At 41.4% G+C, this 18,238-nt stretch overlaps 1 long non-coding RNA gene across 2 annotated transcripts in view; it reads left to right on the forward strand.

The window, feature by feature from the left end:
• Nucleotides 1-993: 993 nt before the first annotated feature.
• LOC115900073 overlaps nt 994-18,238 on the forward strand; it is a 77,404-nt gene continuing 60,159 nt past the window's right edge. For both annotated transcript variants that reach the window (XR_004059753.1, XR_004059754.1), the window contains exons 1-2: nt 994-1,117; nt 11,481-11,603. This is a non-coding gene — a long non-coding RNA (uncharacterized LOC115900073). The remainder of the gene's footprint in view (nt 1,118-11,480; nt 11,604-18,238) is intronic.

The raw sequence follows: 18,238 nt of genomic DNA on the forward strand, positions 1-18,238 counted from the left end.
CAAAAGGGGGATTAACTGTGGTAAGAAAGAAAATAGAAACAAAGACAAGCAAGTCACAGTTGCCTACTGCAAGCAGACAGTTACTAAGTAATTTTTTGCTATCTTGTGTTTATATGCAATGAAATTTTTCCCAATGTGAGGCAGAGTCAGATAGAAATCTGCAGAGATGTATGTTCTAGAGGGAAAAGTAGGATGAATGCAGGGCAGGTAAATCGTGCTGCACAGTGCATGTGTGTTTGCATTGTTTCTGTTTCATTTTACTTTGCTTTGTTTTCTCTGTAATGAAAATAAAACATTGAAGCATTCACAGAAACAATGATGCCTTCTTGAAGGAGAACACTAGCTTGGCTCAGAAACCGGTTTTATTGCCCACCCATTGTTTACAACATTGTAAGTGTAGAAGAGGTGCAGAAAATATAAGGGTGCTCTTAAAATAACATTTGAAAGATTTTGTAATGTTTATAAATGGTATATAAATTTTCAACTCCACATTTTAAGAGGAAAAAAAAAGTGATAAATACTGGATGTCTTGGCCTGTTGGTTTGCTTATCTGTTTGTGGAAAGGCTGATGTAACCACCCGACTGTTCTTCCCGCCTGCTGCACAAACAAAATCAATTCACAGAGAGCAGGGCATTGCAGCAAAGAAAATGTAATTGACATGAGGCCAGCCATGCCACATGGGAGAGAGTTATTACTTAAATCAATCTCATCAAAGGCTGGTAGACTGGGGGTTTTTCAGAGCTGGTTTTGAGGCAGGAAAATAGGGTCTGGAGGCAGGCAACATAAGGCTGATTCACACTTCAGCTATAACAGGAAATATCCTCTCCATAGGGCGTATGCTGTAAATGACTTTGTAACTTTACTTCATCCTCCCCATTTACATAGGGCGTACCCAAAGCAACCAATGGAACAAAGAATTGGACAAAAAGCACAAACAAAGCAAGGAAGGAATGAAGGGTTTTATTGAAAGTGAAAGTACCCTCCACAGTGTGGGAGTGAGCCTGATCAGAGGGGCTCAAAGGCCCCGTTATAGAATTTTGGGGAGTTTAAATACCCCCAAGAACCTGGACACCCTCCATCATTAACATATTTTGGTGACCCAGGAAAGAGGAAGAGGTAAGCCCAAAATTTGGGATTTATTCTTCTCCTTTCTCCTTTTCTTTTCTACTCCATACAGGGGAATCTCTTTCTCTCTCCTTTCCTTTCCAACCTGGAACCCTTGGTGGGCAGCATCTAAACATGGAAGCAACTTCAGGTTTCTGGCCATGGTCAGTGAAACTAAGGGGTTTCCATGTGGAGAAGCCTGACCGCCACCATCCCGGTTCACTTAAGGCATGTGGATCTCTTTCATTTTTTTCCTCTTTCTTTTTCAGTCTTTCAATGGCTGTTTCCTAGTAGCTCCTTGGAAATTGAGGGCAATTGACTGGGGTCACTCCCTGGTATTGCCTGAAGGCCTAAGAATGAATAGGAATAATCGGCCTGCCCCGAAGGGGAAGGATCTTTTTTATGTGTTTTCGGTGTGTGGTCCCTTATCCCTGTATGTGGCACAGCTCAGAGCAAACTCGCACATGTTTCAGGTGACTTAAACCTTCTTTTCCTATGCTGAATTCTTCCCCTCCCCTATTCAACTGGCTAAGGGTGAAGGAAACGCACCCAGCCTCCAGTCCTATCATTAAAGTTCATGGAACAAGCAGCATGGAAAAGCATGACCTTATCAAATTATAAGGATGCTAAAAGTTGGGGATTACACCCAGGTACCAAAGGAAAGCTCTCAGTAGGCTCTGGAGGGAACACATGCAAAGTGGCACCTGGTGCCTACCTAAGGCCAGAGACATCTGGAGCTCTAAGATTAGACCCCACAAGTGGACGCTCCAGGGGATTCTTTAGACCTCAAACTCTCCAAAGAGGATGCTCCTGGCAGAGGTTCTGAGGTCTAGTAATAAGCCCTCCTTGGAATTTTCTCCTCACAGTTGCAATGCTGTTTGGCCCCAGAATTGCTTAGAATCTGAAGTTTACTGTCTAATTGTAAAGTGGGATGGAATTGCATGTATTCAGGCTTTTGTGCTGCTGTTCTAAGCAGAGAGCCTGGTTCTAGGCAGTGACACCCTCGTTTGGTACTGTTTGGCTCCAGTGCTCCTTGGAGTCTGGGTAGGTTTAGCCTTTAAAAATCAAACTATCTTGGAGACTGATTTACCCAAAATTTTGGTTGACAGCCTTCCTTGGATTATCTACTGGGGCAAAGTAAAACCTGCAAGCTTGTATTGCTATCTCACGGCCAAGGTTCCAAGCTATTGGCTCTTTGTTTATGTGTGTCTAGATGTGGTTATTTGTATATATACTTACTGTTATATATTGTGTCTTCCAAATTGGTTATAAGTAAAAGAATGCTCATAAATTAAGTAAAATGAGTCTGAGCAATTTTCAAGTTCATATAAGTATAACTTTACTAAACAAGCTGGCTTTACAATTATTGGTGGAATAAAAAGAGAAATGCCCTCAGAATTGTCAGCATGCATTTTGTCTGAATTTTATGTTTGTCTTTGCTAGATATTTTAAAACGTTAGCGTTAGTTCAAGCTGGGAGCTGCTAGGGGCGAGTCTGCCTCCCATTCTATTCAAAGTCTCACTGAGATAAATGCATATACGATTGCTTCCTTTGGAAAGGCTAATCAGAAAGTCAAAGGAATGCAACCATTTGTCTTCCACCCATGATCTGAAAGCCCCAAGCCCCCTCCTCTATTTGAGTTGTCCCACCTTTCTGGACCAAATCAAGGTTCATTTGGTAAATGTTGATTGATGTGTCCCTTGTTAAAAGTAAAAAATTGAGTACAGTGAGGAGGATAATTATTGTAAGCAAACGTTTTGTGTAAATTAAAATCGTAAAAGCTATTTTTAATGCTCATTTGATCTATGGGTCATTTCCAATCAAAAACGAGTTGTAATATGGAGAAACATGTTTCTAAAATTGTGGAATTATTCTTATCTATAAACACCCATATCTAATAGTTCAGAGTTTGCTTTTTAGGATTTCCCTAAAGTTTTAAGTTACTAAAAACGAAATTCTACGTAGCACGTAATTCTGTATACAAAATGTGCCAGAAAGGCTTATGTTATTAGTGGAAAAAAGAATAATTTTGTCTAATTCAGAAGTTGTATAAAAGTTAGTTCAAATTACAGATTTGAAAACATTATTTATGAATCAATGTAGTAAGGAATCATTAAGTAGGGGAGAAAGGAGTGGATAAAGTTTAAATAATAAAATATTCCTCAAAACCTGATAAAGAATTGGAAACATTTCATTAATTAACATTTTCATAGTTAAAACTCTTAGTGTTGATTAAGGTAAGAAGTATTGTAAAAATGCATCGGCAGTTTCGCAATTCTTTTTTCACTATAGTTAAGCATGAGGCTGAATTTAGCGTAAAACCAGTTTCCCCACACATGCTTGCATTGCTTCCCTCTATGTTTCCCATTTTCTGTGAACAGTGCTGGAGTACTTATTGGTCATGTACCTAAAGTGGATTTCTTGGTTGCACAGAACGTCTAATGATATTGGTGAACTTAAGGATATTGAATTGTATATCAGGAATAAAATATTCATTATGTGGGTTTGGGGGGGCCCTAGGTAACACTGCAGTTTCCGGGTAAGCTGAGTATGAAAATTTAGGGGTTTTGTTTTGTTTATTTGTTTTTGCTTCTAGTTTTCATTGGTTTCCTGTTTATTCTCCTTTGGCTTTGCTTGTGTGTCTCTCTATATAAACCCATGCTAGGGGAAGGCTTTTATTTGGTTCTGTGAATAGTTATTTTGTTTCCTATGTGTTTCTAGCAAGTCGTCATTCATTCCATTTATCTGGAATTCCTAAAGCTACCTTTGTTGGGCTACAGGAATTAATGGAGCACACCAGCTTTTTATCTTTAAACAAACTTTGGCTTTTAGGTTTCCTGATACTTCAAGTGTGTAGAGTGTACTCTCCCAAATAGAATCTGAGTCATATTTCTCTCTGTCTCTCTGCCTAATTTCTTCAAAATTTGTAAAGTGTTTGTGAATATTGATTCATGGCAATGTGTTTGTTTGCAAACAGTCAGGCAGGGTCACCAGGGCTGCTCAGGGAGAGAGAACCCAGAAACCCGGCCTGCAGACAGAAGGCTAAGAATTTCTTCCATCAGTCTCTGGCCTCTTTCTCTCTGTGCAAACTGGTGACTCTCCTCTGTGAAATTTTAAATTAATTGTGTCACATGAGTCCGTGTTAAGAGAGTCCACCAGCAGACTTTGCGTGAGCAACAAGGCTGTTTATTTCACTTGGGTGCAAGTGGGCTGAGTCTGAAAAGAGAGTCAGCAAAGGGAGATAGGAGAGGGGCAGTTTTATACGACTGGGGTAAGCAGTGGAAAGTTACAGTTAGAGGTGGTTATCTATTATCAGCAGAGGAGGGGGTCATAAGGTGCATGGTGGGGAGATCATAAGACTCTGTCCAGGAGAAGAATGTCACGAGGTCGATCCATCAGTTGGGGCAGGGCAGGAACAAATCATGATGGAATGTCATAAGGTTGGTCAATCAGTTAAGACAGCAGCTGGCTGTTTCATTTTTTTTGTAGTTTTGGGTTGCCCCAGACTTCTTGGCTCCTGCAGGCCATCTGGACGTATATGTTCAGGTCACAGGGGTTACAATGGCTGAGCTTCGGCTCAGAGGCCTGACATTCCTGTCTTTTTACTTATAAAATATGAAGTTATAAGAAAAGATAAAGAAAATATAAGTTTTACTGGGGATTATTGGGGTAGGGGCGATGTGTCTCGGGACTGCTTCAAGCGTGACCAGTGACTGCACAGACACCTTAAAGAAAATTTGATAGTGAGTTAAAAGGATTAGGAATTTAGGCTGTGGGGAGATCCTGGGGCAGAGGATGGTACTGTGGGGTTGTTAAAAGTAGCATTTATCATATAGAATGATTGGTGATGGTCTGAATGAGGTTTTGCATGAATTGAGAAACCAAACAGAAGACACAAGGCCTGAATAAGAGAAGGAAAAAAACAGATATAAAAGGACTAAGAATTGGGAGGACCCAGAACATCCAATGAGAGAGTGTCAAAAGGGGTTCAGCAAAATTATTTGATTGGTGGGTGACTTTTGGGGCTCTATCCTTGAGTTTTTTTTTTTTTTTAATGTTGTCACATACCAGGCCAGATTGATGTAGCTAAAAACAACACTCTTCATTTAAAAATATAGAGTCCTCCTTTTTCAGCAGTACGTCGAGGCCTATTCCTGTCTTCTTGTATTAATAATGAGAAAAACAAAACAAAATAGTAGTAAAGTGTTGGTGTCATGAGGGGAACAGGAAACTGTTTGGTCCTATTTGCAAATTGATTTTGGGGGGTGAGGAAAACTAGTGTACATGTGCCTGTCCAATTGATAGGTAGACACATGTAGGTGGAGGAGCCACAGAGGAAGGGGAGACTTTTGTAAGGCAAAACTGGAAATGTAAAGTGAAAAGATGGGCAGGAGCAGCAAAAGAGGTGCCTTGCACCCAGAATCTTAGGGATTTAGCGAGGGCAGCAGCCATTAGAAGTTGTAATGGGGATTGATGGGGCAACTGGGTGGGAGGGGGCGTTGATTTTTATGGCGTATGAGAAAGCGCATAGTGTCTACAAGCAACCTTTCATTGCTATTCATGGGGTTGGGTATAAGTAAACAAGAAAGGGGGCTGGGAGGAGAGTCTGAAGAACAAGGGGACGGTAGCCAAGGATGGAGTGAAATGCAGGGCAAATGTCTTAAAGGAAATGAGAGGTTCTTAGTGGCATACTAGTGGCTTGTTACCCACATGGAAGAAGTTACGAAAGGCTGATACAATGGAATGAGTCCTGTGAGGCTGGAAGGAGGAATTTTCAGTGGGAGAGTAAGTAGGAGTGACTGATGAGGAGGCGAAAAACTGGCCATCAGGGACAGAAGTAGGAATACTGGCTGCTGCTTTAGCTGTCTTATCAGCATAATTGTTGCCTTGAGTAATGGGGTCTGAGGCCCTTTGATGGCCTTTGCAGTGAAGGACTCCAGCTTCCTTTGGAAGTAAAGCAGCCTTGAGAAGAGTTTTTATTAAAGAGGCATTAATGATGGAGGACCCTTGTGTAGTAAGGAAACCTCTTTCAGCCCATATAACAGCATGGTGGTGCAGGATATGCAAGGCATATTTAAAGTCAGTATAAATATTGACATGCAGTCCTTTTGCAAGAGTGAGGACTCGAGTTAAGGCAATGAGTTCAGCTTGCTGAGAGGTAGTGGAGGGGGGTAGAGCAGTAGCCTCAATGATAGATGTGGCAGATACTATAGCATAGCCTGCCTTTGCTGGTGTGTGGTGATTAGGCCTGGTGGAACTGCCATCAATAAACCAAGTGTGATCAAGGTGAGGAACATGAAAGAAGGAAATATGAGGAAATGGAGTGAATGTCAGGTGGATCAGAGACATATAGTCATGGGGGTCAGGTGTGGTATCAGGAATCATGTAGGGGCCAGCCTGAAACAGTAAGGTCAAGTTGTTTAGACACAAAGGCTACAGGGCATGGTCCTGCCTCTTGTGTAAGAATTCTGACCACACAGCCCTGTACTTCGGCTGTGTGTCATGAAAAAGGGTTGGGATGAGTTAGGGAGAGCTAGTGTGGGAGTAGCTTCTAGTGCTGTTTTTAAGGAATGGGAAGAGGAGTGGGGAAAGGATTTAGGATCTATGGGGTCAGCTAGGTTTTCTTTTGTGGGTTTATATAATGGTTTAGTCAGGATGGCAAAACCAGGTATCCAAAGGCAAAAGTACCTAAACATGCCTAGAAAGGAAAGGAGTTGTTGCTTTGTAGAAGGGGTTGGGGTTTGGGAGATTAGCCAGACATAATCAGAGGGAGAGCATGTGTGTTTTTATGAAGAATTATGCCAAGATAGGTAACAGATGAGGAAGAAATTTGGGCTTTGGAGGGGGATACATGATATCCCTTTGAGAATAGATGTTGGAGGAGCAGGAGGGTGTCCTGTTGGGAAGATATGTAGGAGGGGCTATAGAGTAGAAAGTCATGAAAATATTGAATAAGATGAGAAGCAGACGCATGGAAAAAAAGTAAATCATGAGAAAGGGCTTGACTGAAGTAATGAGGGCTGTCCCTGAAGCCTTGCAGCAGTACAGCCCAGGTAAGTTGCTGAGACTGATGAGTGTCAGCATCAGTCCAAGTGAAAGTGAATAGAGGCTGGGATGAAGGATGCAAAGGAATAGTAAAGGAAGCATGTTTGAGATCCAGAACAGAATAATGGGTTGTGGAGGGAGGTATTGAGAATAGGAGAGTATATGGGTTTGGCACCACTGGGTGGATAGGCAAGACAATTTGGTTGATAAGGCACAGATCCTGGACCAGCCTGTAAGACTTGTCTGGTTTTTGGACAGGTAGGATAGGAGAGTTGTAAGGAGAGTTCGTAGGCTTTAAGAGGCCATGTTGTAACAGGTGGGTAATAACAGGCTTTAACCTTTTTAAAGCCTGCTGTGAGATGGAATATTGGCACTGAGTGGGGTAAGGGTGATTAGGTTTTAGTGGGATGATAAGGGGTGCCAAGGAGGGAGTAGAGGTATCCCATACTTGTGGATTAAGGTAGAGAGACACAAAGGGAGGATGTGAAGGAGGCTTTGAACTGGGGAAAAGGGTGGCAGTGAGGTTTGGCTGTAGCCCAGGAATAGTCAGGGAAGCAGATAATTTAATTAAAATGTCTTGACCTAATAAGGGAGCTGGGCAGGTGGGAATAACTAAAAAGGAGTGCATAAAAGAATGTTGTCCAAGTTGGCACTAAAGTTGGGGAGTTTTAAGAAATTTTGAAGCTTTGCTGTAAATACCACAATAGTTACGGGGACAAGGGAAACAGGCCCTTCAAAAGAAGGTAATGTGGAGTGGGTAGCCTCCATATAAGTTAAACACAGGTGCTGTCCTCCATGAGGCGGTGCTGTCTTCAGAGAATTTTCCTATTTCTGTCACCTGGGCTCATCCCTGCGTGCCCTGATCTGCCTGTCCATGTGCAGCTGCAGCACATGCTTGATGCCTGTCTAACCAGAGCATTCTCAGCCATTACACTGATCCAGTGTCACTGTGGGTGGAATGAGATGACAGACATCCTGCAGGTCACAGAAGCACCGTCGGGTAAAATAAAAGCAGCTTCTGCTCTTCCTCCTCCAGTAACTCATGTTTGACTCCCAAATTGAGAAATATGTGGGTGTTTTATTTCATTTTCAAGGTTTTTCTTAGGATTTGAAATCTCCTACCTAATAGTTACTGAAGTTTAAGAAAAGCAAAATACAAAACTGCCCCCAAATTTCTGTGCTGCTGTTAATGATCTCCCCTTAGGGTATGGTGCTCAGAAAACCAATGACTAATGATCAGACCAGTTCCTATCCTATCTTCAGGAACCATCTACATAGTTTCCATGTTGTGAGAAATGCCAAAACCCCATCTGTAATTCTGCTATGGGCTGCCTGGCGCTGATTCTTAATCTTGCAACCCCTCAGCTTGGCACAAGAGACAGCGTCCTATAGTTCACCTGCTGCCACTTGTGTAGGGAATAAAAATAGCAACAGGTCTTCCAGACTCCAGTGTCCAACACCACACATTTTTAACACCCCTTGCAGGGAATCCACCTCTCTCTCTCTCTCTCTCGCTCCTCTCTTTATCTCCCTCTATCAGTTCAAACTTTTGCACGTGTGTTGGCATCGTTCATGCTTCTGTTAAACCAGAGTATAGTTTTTCTTGTCCAGAGGTTTAGAAACAAAACAATTTGAGCTGCTAGAAGATAAGGTTATGACTTCCTGTTAGAGTTTATCCATTCTGAGATTCATTTTTACACTTCTGTGAAAGTGCTTTGATTGATCTCCAGAGCAAAGACACAGCAGTTCCTGATTTGAATGTTTCAGAACCGATTGAGAGCCCTGGTTCAGCCACTGGGATAAAGGCCAAGCAGTCAGAACTTGTTTTGCTTTCTTACAGGAGAAGGCTAACGTAGGTGGGTGTGGAGGCCACAAGGCAGGGATTACACTTCCTGAAACTGCAGACTTCCGGGAGGGGGTGTGAAAGCAAGCACAATAGTGAACACGAAAAGTTTACTGGTGTTGTTTGATTGAGACTTCGAAAGGTGAGACTGAAACACAGCACGACGAGTTCATAGGTTGCCATTTTTTTATTATTTCTTTTTTCTTTCAACAGATTTTCTTTTCTGTAGCAAAGTGACTGAAGTAAAGTGGATGTTAGGAGATGTCAAAATATGAGAAGAGCTGGAAATAAAGAAATAAAGAGGATCAGTTGTTCAAACATTATAAGCAGGATTTTCCATAAAAGAAAGAGGATAGATGAATTGATTTGTATTTTCATTGATTATTATAGTACCGCAGGTATCCATGGGCTTCTCTGATGGCCAAGAATATAAAACTACGCCAAATATCATGGTTTCTTCCATTTAAAGCCAGAAAAACACCTTTGGCAGAAACAAAATTAGAAGGTGGAAAGTTGCTGTTGGATTGAGATATAATTACCTTGGATGTCCAACAACTTGTGGCAATATCATCTAGTAAATCTAAGTCAACACCAATCTGTGGACTCAGAAGTTGCCCTTCTAGGCATACCCCCAAGATAACTTTGTTCTCCAAAAAAGAAAAAAAGTGATTTCTTCATAAGAGCCACATCTGGAAATAACAAACGTGCCCACAAATAAGAAAACAAATTAACACATCACAGTGTGTTCATACCATTGAATATTGCAATATAGCGAAAACTGAATATAGCAATAGAAATGAAGTATTTCTACAAAGAGCAATGTGCATAAATCTCCCAAACATCAGAAAAAGAGCAGGAGAAGCCAAACACAAAATAATCTGTAGTGAATTATCCCCTCCATATGAATTCCAAAAATACCTAAAACTATTGGAGATTAATTATCCTCGCCCCTTCTCTGAAGGGAGAGGTAGCAGTTGGGAATTCATGGGGAAGGCATGGGGAAACATTCTGATATTCTGTTCATATTCTATATTCTGAATAATTAAATATTTTGGAAGGAGTTACATAGGTGCATAGCATTATGCAAATCTTCATCTAGGTATAGTCTCAAGATTTGAGCATGTTAATATATGAATGTTATGCTTCAGTTAAAACAGTCCAGTTTCTTTTAATTCCCCTCAAATAACAATATTAATGATAACAGTTAGCAATTACTGAAACTTTATTATGATAAGAGTTTTGCATTAATTTCATCACTTTCTCCCTAGAATGAAGCCTATTGCATAGAAATTTTTAATTCCCAATTCACAGATTATAAAAACTAAGGTTTAGAGAGGCTGACCAAGGTTCCACAGCAGGTTAAGTAGCAAAGCCAGGACTGGAACCTAGTTTGCAGTGGAGCTGATCTGAAGGGAAGCAACTGGAAGAAAAGAAGATGCAACTAGTTGGTGTTACTCTACCTTCCTCCAGAAATGATGCAAATGTGTTTTCAGGAAGGCAGCATGTTTTATGTGTTCATGTGTGTTTATGTGTATGTGTGTGTATGCCTGCCTGTGTGTAAGCCTTCTATTGCCAACACTTTCTGCCTTGACTGTAGTCAAAAAAATGAAAACACATGTTCAATTTGACAAAGTCTATTTTGTGATACATCTCCTTTTTCTTAGAGCTGAGGACACAGGTGAGCCATGTGACCAATACATTCCCAACAAATTTTCCATGCAGAGATGAGTGATGGCCAGAAGCAGGAGACGTGCACACTGACCATGACCTTGACTGACTACCAGACCTCAATCTAAGCAGGATAAGTCTTGATCACCCAAGGGTTTGACAAAGGTAGCTTTTTAAGCACATCTTCTCCATAGGTTAGGTAAATAGGGATTATGTGGAGATGAATTATAGCAAGATGATTTTCAAATACTCAGATAAGCATAAGTTTCGATAAACGTATGTTTCACTCCAAAAGTCAGTTATATATTGGATTCTTAGGACATGTTTAAAGTAAATTATTAAATTGCCTTTATTGGTTTTCATCCCCGTGGTAGTATTTCAACTCCCAGAAAGATATGGAAGTCCTTGGGGAAGTCTGTGATTTTTACACTAAGCCAAGAGCACTTTTGGCACTTCATGAATAGGGATAGGGGATTCTGAATACACTAAAGTGAATGATCAGTCCCAGACAGTAATGTCAGCCCAAATATGTATCATACCTCCTCAGAGGATCTCTGCTACAGAGGCAATGAGGTACTCTGTTCTAGTTGGAAATGCCTTACTCCTGCAGGTGAAACTACTTAACAATCTCCTTATAACAGTGCAATTACATCCATCTATCTATACATAGATCATATATATATATATATATATATATATATATATATATTTCACTATATGCGTGTTTCCAATCTTCCTCCTACCCCAACTCAACATTCCTGCATGCCTTGCCAAGTTTCCAATGTTTTCTCACATTCCTGAATGTTCCTGCCTCAACAGATGTTCTTCTTTGTACTTTCTCAGAAGAGAATCAGGGGGAGAGAAGCAAAAATGGTCATGACAAGACGCATATTTGCAGAAGATAATTTTTCAAAAAGTTGGGAGCAGACCTGGAACAGCTGGGTAAGAAGGGTCAAAGTTAATCCCCTCTTCCAAAGAGCAAGCATATCAAGTTGTTGTCGGGAACCATGAGTATTAGCAGGTGCATGAAGAGAACTGATCCCAAGCTATGCATGTAGCCAATCCAACCAACTTTTTTCATACCTTTTGTTAGGGTAGATTCCTTAACATGCTAATCAGAGAGGGTACCCATCCTATTCAGGGAGACATGGTACAGAGAAGCTTCTTGAAGCACATAGTCATCAATCAGGCTTACACATATTTGCAGGAGAACACAGGTGCTATCTTACATTTTTAGCTCTAGTTTATGAATGAGTAAAGCAACAAGTGATTTATGTGTCCTGTCAAATAAGAACCCCCCAAAAATGCATAATCTTCTGGTATCTCATATAACTCCAGGCATATATTTTATGTATGATACTGGTGATAGTCCCTCTTTTGATTCTTTCATCTCTTTATAGCATTGGTTACCATAGAGACAAACATAACACTGCCCTGGGCAATGCTTATGGAAATGTATCAGTAAAAGTGAACATCAATTTATTAGGTAATGACTTTTCCTGTTTACACAATTAACTCCCAGAAGGTAGCCTGTTTATGAAACATACATAAATAAGCCACATGGGTGAAGTCACTGTTCACGTGCTCAAGCATTCAGATGGCTAGACAATTAAAAGCAAATGACCTGTGCTATTATTCAATATTGACTCTTCTAACAATTCATTATCTAGGCTGATGTATTTCTAGATCCCAATTACTCAGCAGCTAAATGTTTGAATTGTTTCATACTCAGCTTTCAATAACTGTGAAACATTTTCAGCCTCTCGTGTTTGAAACAGGCTATGAATTTTTGTTTGTGTTGCTATGGTGATCTATAGTGTCACCATTTTAATAACCACATCAAATGCAGGCATTAAGTAGCAATGTAATACCTCTACATAATTTAACATCAACTATAACAACCTGTGATATAATTGAAAATATTTCATAAGGAAATTTAAAGTAAATAGAAATAAATTACCCCAAGACTGAAACATAAATATTTGAGGAATGAGCATGAACACTGATGATAGAAAAATCCCTTTCTAATAATTGGTGCAAATCCATGCTTAGTTGTAACCAGACCAGTTTTTGTTTTCTATCTTGCAAATAGAGAAAATTAAACACATACAAATTATTAGGGCAGGAGGCATCAGGACCTTTTTCTACAGACTTCAGTGATGCATTTATAGTCATTAACTCTTGGATCATGGGTCATTAGTCTTTGGCAATACTGAAGACTGAAGTTGTATGGTAGATTCCTTAATGAGCTGATGAGAGGGAGACTCTTGTCATCCAAGGAGACATGGTACAAAGGAGATCCAGTGGCTTAAACTAGAAATGAGGTCGTTTCATATTTCCTTCACCATGTATGTTTTCCTCCTGCTTGATGAAGAGACTTGCCTGTCTCTTCACAGCCAATTCCCAAGTGAAGATGAGTTGGCAACTGGTCAGATGTGGGGCCCTGAAACATGGACCACAGAGTGGGTGAGCCAAGGTAGGAGATACAGAAGGTGAAGCAAGATGCTGAGAAGGAAAAGAATAAAATAATCTCCTGAAAAACAAACATACAAATCCCTTTCTCATTCCCAAGGGAACCATTAATTGGATTCAAGAGTCCTCTTTTCCTTGTACTTCAGAAAAGCTGACCTAATTGCCAGCTCCAAGATGCATAAACCCAGTATCCTGTTGATGACAATGTTTGGTCCAAGAGTAAACACATGTCCTGAGTTGCCTCAATCAGACTAAAGGAAGGCACCTCATAGTTTTTGATTAGGGAAATGATTATTTCTCTCTCCTTTTGACTCTCTGTGATCAAGTGAGCACATAGGTCAAACGAAAATTCTAGTGCAGAGCTCCCCAGTCCTGGTCTATGGCCTATCAGGAACTGGGCCACACACAGCAGGAGGTAAGCAGCAGGTGAGCCAGTGAAGCTTCATCTGTATTTACAGCCACTCCCCATCATTTGCATTACCTTCTGAGCTTCACCTCCTGTCAGAGCAGTGGCAGCATGAACCCGAATGTCAACTGCATATGCGAGGGATCTAGGTTGCACGCTCCTTATGAGAATTTAATGCATGATGACTGTTATGGTATCCCATCCCTCCCAAATGGGACTATCTAGGTGCAGGAAAACAAGCTCAGGGCTCCTACCAATTCTATATTATTGTGAGTGGTATACTTATTTCACTATATGTTACAACATAATAATAATAAAGTGTGCAATAAATATAATTTACTTGAATCATCCTGAATCCATCCCCCCAACCTGCCCCAGTCTGTGGAAAAATTATCTTCCATGAAACCAGTCCCTGGTGCCAAAAAGGTTGGGGACTGCTGTTCTAGTGGACACCTGAATAGAGAGAGAAAAAGAGCCCTATGTATTAAGGATTTGGTTGAACAGCTGAAGTGACTGAAGTTGGAGGATTTCCTTCTTTGGGCTTTGCAATGTGAGCTACTGATTTTTGTGTTATTTTAAATAGGTGCGAGGCAGCCTTCTCAAGATCTGTAGCTGGAAGCAGCATCTTGTCTGCTACAAGGCTACAGCAGTTGAGTAAAATATCCATGTTCCCTTGATTCAAGGAGCTTTCAGCTCTAGGGAAAACATGACATCTTCATGGTCTGGCCTTGAGCCTGAGGAGCACTGAGAAGTCACTCTAGGGAAGATGCTGTTCTGGAAGGGAAGCAGGACCCTAAAACACTTCAGTGCACTCCATAAAATGGCTGGGGCAAGTCAGATGTGTGGAGCTGACTTGGAGGCCCTCTCTGGAGTGTGGAGTTGACTTGGAGGCCCTCTCTGGAGTGCGGAGTTGACTTGGAGGCCCTCTCTGGAGGAGTGCAGAGTTGACTTGGAGGCCCTCTCTGGAGTGCGGAGCTGACTTGGAGGCCCTCTCTGGAGTGCGGAGTTGACTTGGAGGCCCTCTCTGGAGTGCGGAGTTGACTTGGAGGCCCTCTCTGGAGCACGGAGTTGACTTGGGGGCCCTCTCTGGAGTGCGGAGTTGACTTGGAGGCCCTCTCTGGAGTGCGGAGTTGACTTGGAGGCCCTCTCTGGAGTGTGGAGCTGACTTGGAGGCCCTCTCTGGAGGAGTGCGGAGTTGACTTGGAGGCCCTCTCTGGAGCGCGGAGTTGACTTGGAGGCCCTCTCTGGAGTGCGGAGCTGACTTGGAGGCCCTCTCTGGAGTGCGGAGCTGACTTGGAGGCCCTCTCTGGAGTGCGGAGCTGACTTGGAGGCCCTCTCTGGAGTGCGGAGCTGACTTGGAGGCCCTCTCTGGAGTGCGGAGTTGACTTGGAGGCCCTCTCTGGAGTGCGGAGTTGACTTGGAGGCCCTCTCTGGAGTGTGGAGTTGACTTGGAGGCCCTCTCTGGAGTGTGGAGTTGACTTGGAGGCCCTCTCTGGAGCGCGGAGTTGACTTGGAGGCTCTCTCTGGAGTGCGGAGTTGACTTGGAGGCCCTCTCTGGAGGACAACAAATGTGTTTCCTACATTATGACCCCTAAAAGAAAGACACATAGTGGCGATGTCAGTCAGTGTCCTTTTTGTGGTTTCCAGTAAACAGCAGACCTGGAACAGTAAACAGCTTAAGGCTAGTATTAATAAAGAACATTATTGCCACCCACAGGCCTGGAAGATAAACAAGACAAAGTGGTTCCTACTACCTGGAGACCCAGAAGGCTGCCAGGCAGGAGCTGTGACTGCAGCTCAAAGATGAAGCCAGTCTTTAGCAACTCCACACGGAGGAAGCCAGGAAAATAAATACTCAAATCAATCACAATTTCTTTTTCTGCTATTTCTTGTCCATGCTCTGAATTTTTCAAAATCGACTAGAAGCTGGAGAGCAAGGGAGACCTTTGGTGAATCTACTCTGAATACGGGGCACAGAGCAACGGGGGAGAGAGGTTATCAGGAGACACCCAGTTCAGGTGCCTGCCTCTTCTTCAGTAACAACTTCTGTTTCACTCAGCGTTCCTTTGTGCCCAGCTGAAAAACTGCATTCTCCATTCTCTTACATTTGCTGTGACTATGATGTGGAACTGGAACTAACCAAAAGGAAGAACAACAGAAGAGGTGCAAGAAGCAAGAGAGGGAAAGCAGCATGGTGGAACAGTGGCTGATAGTTTTCTGGTAGAATGCTATAAAAACATTTAATAATGAGTATGCTCCGTATCCAGTGAGTTTACTTATTTTTTAATTTTGATAATTAAGTATATAAGTGTTCCTTTTGTGCCAGGGAATGTATTATGGACCAAAGAGTAATGAAATAAAGATGCTATTTCACTTCCTGCACTCACGGAATATGTTAATGTGGAGAAAGGGAAGACAAACGATATCCATATATCTATATTTATATATCCTTCTGATAAAGATGATGCCAGTAAAGCAAAGCAGAATGATGCCAGTAAAGCAAAGCAAAGCAAAGCAGAATGAAATGCATGAAAATTGCCAATCTGTAAGTGACAGATCTAAATAGTCAGAAAGAGCCTCTTTTGAGGACAAATTGTTGGCAGGTAGCTGGAGAAGAGCAGAAATAACAGCTTTCCTGGGGCTACAGTTCCTTCTTGGAATGCTATCCACACATACACACTTTTTTCCCCCTTCTTTATGTGGATCAAATACAGATACAAAAAAAATGCAATACATCTTCAGACTTGAGAAATAAAAGTTCTCTTAGAGAAGTTCAGGTCCACATTCACAACATCCATAGAAATGAAATCCACATTGTTTAGTGCAAAGGGTTGGCTACTGGGAAAAGACTTGCCTGCCGTATCAGGAGAGCCTGTGGAATTTATCAAAGAGCATTGTTGCTTATCCTGTGGTTTCTTGTATTCACCAAAGCAATATATCACCAGACGACAGAAGTAAAACTCTTCTCTTCTTTTTTCTCTGTGGTTCACTTAATTGAGATAAAGCCTCCCAGTACAGCAGCCGGTGAGGTGTACTCTTTCCTAATAACCTGATGAAAGACACATGAAAAGATGGAACATGATTGGATCAATCCCTCATCCTGGAGCAAAGTCTAGCTGATTTCAGCAGGATTCACATACTATGGACAAGAAAAATAAGTACCTGAATTATAAGCACTGGAGATTCTGGTAGTGTTATCTAACATTATTACAACAATGGCTGCCTTATAGAATACATCACCATTGCAAGCCAGTTTGTTGCTGCATTAATTCACAAAACGGGCAATATTAAATACATGTAATATTAAATACAAATAATATTAAATACATACTTATTAGACATTTTTCAGGATTAAAAAAGGTACAAAGGTATGTTTATCATAGTGCCTGGCATAGCAAGAGTTTTCTAATTGTGATATTGTTGTTGTTAACATAACTTATTTAACCTACACGCATTGTTAAACACGTTTTTTTCCTGCCAAATGTAGGGTCTTGACAATTTTTTCATCAGAAGAGGTGAATTTTCAGAATATCAAAGTTGTTCAGGCCTTTGTAAATCAGTCTGCTTAAGGATTACTTACATATCATGGTCAATATTTGGGTATCTGAATCCAAATTGTGCTACTGATGTTTCACATACAGTTTAATACAAAACTTTAGACAAGTGAAATTTAACCAACTTTATATGAGGAAAGAACAATTCGTAAATAAGGCAGCACTCCAAATGAGAAGAGGTTTAGACAGCTCCGCTCAGCAGTCGTAAGCAGCAAATTTGTACAGGCTGAACAAGTAAGCAAAGGAGAAAAGTTACTTGATTGGCCTCACCTAAGTGGCTGCCTTATTTGAGCATCATGCAATGAGGCATTTGCCTTATTTGGGCATAGTCTTGCTAGTTGGAAGCCTGTGATTGGCTGAAATCTGGCTATCTGCTACAAAAAATTTACTCCTAATTTAGGTATGGGTTTATGTACTAAATCAGGCTGTGATTTATTATGTAGGAACTCAAAATACAGAAACAACCTCAGGTTGTCTTCCTGCTTACTTAACAGTGCTGACAGGTGTGAAAGAAAATAGAATCTCAAGACCCCAAACTCAGCACGCCAAAGGAAAGTGAAGCTGGGAAACGAAGTCATGCAATACTGCTTTCCTTTTGTTTCCAAACAGCTGTAATTTCACAATCCTGTGTCCTAGATTCATCCAGAAGCCAGGTTCCCATAAAAAAAGGTCACATATCTCCCCAGATGGCCTCCCTCACACATTGCTCCCAAGGAAATTCCTTGCCAGTTGCTGAATCTTCCAGGATACACAGCTCCTCCAGAAGTTAGCCCTAAACCAGTTCTGCTGAATCTCACCCTGACGATGTCAGTTACCAGCTTATCTTCATAGGACAAGGAGAATATTAAAAATCCACCATGGGCCTGTCCTAAGAGGAACTCATTATTGACTATTTCCTCTACTCCCTCTTTTCACATGTACAATGCAGATTTACTAGGGTAAACAGAGCTTCACAAGAATGTAAGCATCTGCCACTGCCTACCCTCCCTCACTTTTTTTCCTCTCCTACTTGCTGTTTCCCCTTTAAATACTGAGGTTCCCAAAACCCTCTTCGGAAAAAGCACAGGTCACAGATGCTCCCTGTGATCCCGTATTTTTTCCTAGACGTGACCTTGACCTTGGCTAAATAAGCCTCTATGGATTGA

This window comes from Rhinopithecus roxellana, chromosome 10 (assembly GCF_007565055.1).
Source record: "Rhinopithecus roxellana isolate Shanxi Qingling chromosome 10, ASM756505v1, whole genome shotgun sequence".
Lineage (NCBI taxonomy): Eukaryota > Metazoa > Chordata > Mammalia > Primates > Cercopithecidae > Rhinopithecus > Rhinopithecus roxellana.